General features: G+C 31.1%; 1 long non-coding RNA gene across 1 annotated transcript in view; it reads left to right on the plus strand.

Moving 5' to 3' along the window:
- The window catches only part of LOC111740193, a 9,005-nt gene extending 6,270 nt beyond the window's left edge, over nt 1-2,735 (plus strand). The window contains exon 3 of the long non-coding RNA XR_002780511.1: nt 2,675-2,735. This is a non-coding gene — a long non-coding RNA (uncharacterized LOC111740193). The remainder of the gene's footprint in view (nt 1-2,674) is intronic.
- Nucleotides 2,736-3,466: the final 731 nt, after the last annotated feature.

Genomic DNA, 3,466 nt, shown 5'->3' on the forward strand with positions numbered 1-3,466 from the left:
TTTTCTTTTCTAGTATGTGCATTTAATGTTATAAATTTCCAAGCACTGCTTTCTATGAATTCCACAAATTCTGTAGACTGCATTTTCCTTTAGTCCAAAATATCTTTTAATTTCTCCAGAGACTCCTCTATCCATGCGTGTCCTTTAGAAATGTGTTATTCAATCTTCAAATATTTGGGGATTTCCAGCTATCTTTCTGTTATTGATTCCTAATTTATTTCCATTGTGATCTGAGAACAAATTTTCTATGATCTGTTCTTGTTTAAAGTTTAGGAGTGTTTTATGGTAAAAGATGTGCTCTCTACTAGTGAATGTTCCATGTGAGTCTGAGAAGAATGTTCTGTTATATGGAATAATCTGTAAATGCCAATTAAATAAGTTGACTAATAGTGCTGATTAAAAATTAGATAAATTTCTTCCTACTTGATTTACCAATTACTTTTTAAAAAGTACAGAAACCTCTAGCTAAAATAGTGGGTTTCTATATTTCTCCTGAGAGTAATATCAATTTTCGCCTCATGTATTTTGAAGCTATGTTGTTACATGCATACACATTAAGAATTGTTATATCTTCTTAGATACTTCTTTTATCAATTTGTATGTCCATCATTATCTCTGATAATTTCCCTTGTTCTGAAATTGGCTGTCAGACTTCTATACTAGTCTAGCTTTCTTTTGCTTAAACAGTAATCTGTGTCTTTATACTGAAAATGAATTTCTTATAGACAAAATATAGTTGGGTCTTGCTTTTTTTTGGCCCACTAAATGGTCTCCAATTTTTTTTTTAATTGGTGGATTTAAACCATTCACAGTGACAGTGGTTATTGATATACTTAGATTTATACCTAATGCTTACAGCTGTTTCTCTTCATTGTACTTGTTCTTTTTCCCTTCCTTTTCCTCTACATTTTTCTTTTTGTGCTTTTGAGAATTCTTTTTTTTTTTTTCATTTTCTCACCCCTCCTAGAATATCAGTTGTGCTTATTTTTTTTATTTTTATTCTTTTAGTGACTGCCTTGGAGTTTGAAATACACATTTGCAGCTAATCTAAGTCTACTCTCAAATAATACTATATTGCTCATGGGTAGTAATATACTTTAGAATAAAGAATTCCAATCCCTTATAAAATAGCTGCCATTATTTCACTTATCCTTATGTTAAAATAAAATACATTGGTACTATTACTTTAAATAAGCATTTTTTTTTTTTGTAACAAGTAGAGCTTAAGTGTTCTCACACACTAAAAAAAGATAAATACATGAGGCGATGAATGTGTTGATTAACTGGATAGGAAAAATAAAATAAGAAAGTATTTTTTTCTATTATTAGATCAACTAAATGTAAAATAAAAGATTTCATTTTACCTTTATTTCTTCTCCAATTTTTACATAGATCCAAGTGTCTGATTTATATGATTTTCCTTATCTATCTTCTTTTTAACACTTCATACAGAGCATGTCAGCTGGCGATTAACTCTTAGTTTTTGTTTGAGAAAAATCTTTATTTCTCTTTCATTTTTTAAGGGTACTTTTCTGAATATAGAATTCTAAGTTGGTAATTTTTTTTTAATGCTTTAAATATTTTACTCTCTTCTTGTTAGTTGATTTCTAAAAAAAAAGCAATGGTTTTGTTTGCCTTTTTTCATCTGTAGACAAGGTGATTTTTCAATATTTTCTTTGTCTTTGGTCTTTTACAGTTTGAGTGTTATCTGCCTAGGTGTATCTTTTTTTGTTCTTTATCTTTCTTGATTATCTGTGAATATCCTGAATCTGTGGTTTGGTTTATGTCATTAATTTTAGAAAGTTCTCAGCAATTATTACATCATATATTTCTCCTACTTTGTTCCTTCTTTCTTCCCCTTCTAAGATAACAATTATATGTCTGAAACTGTCACACAATTCTTGTATGTTCTATTCATTCTTTTTTTTTATTATTTTTTCATTTTAGTTTGAGAAGCTTTTATTGACATATCTTCAAGTTCTTTGATTCTTTATGCAGCTATACCCAGGTTATTTAACGAGTCCATCAAAGGTATTCTATATTTCTGTTGCAGTGTTTTTGATATTCGACATTTCCTTTTGATTATTTCTTAGAGTTTTCATCTCTCTGCCTTTAATACCCATTTGTTTTCCATGTTGGCTAATTTTCAATTAGAGCCTTTAACATAACACTCAGAGACATTTTAGATTCCCTGTCTGATAATTTCAACATCTCTGTCATATCTAATTGGAAGATCATATCTGATCTTCCTTTGTTTCTTAAGATGGTACTTCTTTACTGCCTATGGCATGCCTGCTGAATTTTTATTGGAAAAAAAGACATGAAATATTGGATAACAGGAACTGAGTTAAATAGGTGTGAGCTTTTATGTTAACCTGGCTAAGAACTGAGCTGTGTCTAATGTTATCTGTACTTGTAGGTGTTAGGGGATTCAAATTCCTTTAGTGTCCTTGATTTGTTTTCTTTGTTATCTTTGTATATTCATAAAACCTCCATCTTAGTTGAGTCTGAGCCTTACAACCACATAGCTAGAATTCACTGTGAAGTCCTGTTAATATGGTAATAAGGAATAGGGGAGAAAAACATTCTATAATCTTATGATTAAATCTGTCTGTTAGTGGACCTCTGTGCCTTGGCTTCAATTTTCACAAGTATTTCTTTCTTCCTCCTTTAGGTGACACCAGAAGGTTATATGAAGCTGTAGTTGGGTAAATGAACTTCCTGCCTATGCAAGATAAGTCTCTGATAAAGTATTTTTCACCAGAAAGTATGTGTTTGTTACGGAGAGTATACTGAGTATATTTCAAAACGATTACTTTTCCTCTTCTTCTGCAAAAAAAAACATGAGATAATCTTTCTTGATTCTTCACCATAACTTGGTGAGATACTGGGAAGTAAAACCCACAAAACTGTGGGAACCTCCTATGTCTGCAGCACCCAGGAGTTTCTCACTCTTAAGCTAGTACACACTCAGCCTTCAGCAATTCCTCCAAATCACCGTTTAAATGTTCCTACGAGTTTATGTCTCCAGTGGTTTCTGCATCAGGTAAGCTGATCTCAACTACTTCTCTGTACTTATCTGTCTCTTCAGGTTTCGGTGTGGCAGTCTGCCTTGAAACCTCGATTCTCTGTTGGCTCCAAAAAAAAAAAAGTCATCAATTTATGGTTTATTCACCTTTTTTCTTGTTGTAAGGATAACTTCCAAGATCTTTATATGTCAGACTTGAAATAATACATATAGTTTCAATCTCGCCTCTTAGCAGAATATGATTATACAACAAAAAGGTTGCTTCACAAATAATTTGGACCAAGCAAATGTTTTAAATTATGATTCTTAAAAAATTAGATATAGACACTCGACTAGTTGGTTTAATATCATTATTAATTTTTATGATGTTAGAAGTTAGTATGGGTGACAATTTTCTGTGAATATTTTTCTATAAGCCTCGAACAATTATAAATTTGG

The sequence above is a fragment of the Pteropus vampyrus genome, unplaced genomic scaffold (genome assembly GCF_000151845.1).
Source record: "Pteropus vampyrus isolate Shadow unplaced genomic scaffold, Pvam_2.0 Scaffold3, whole genome shotgun sequence".
Lineage (NCBI taxonomy): Eukaryota > Metazoa > Chordata > Mammalia > Chiroptera > Pteropodidae > Pteropus > Pteropus vampyrus.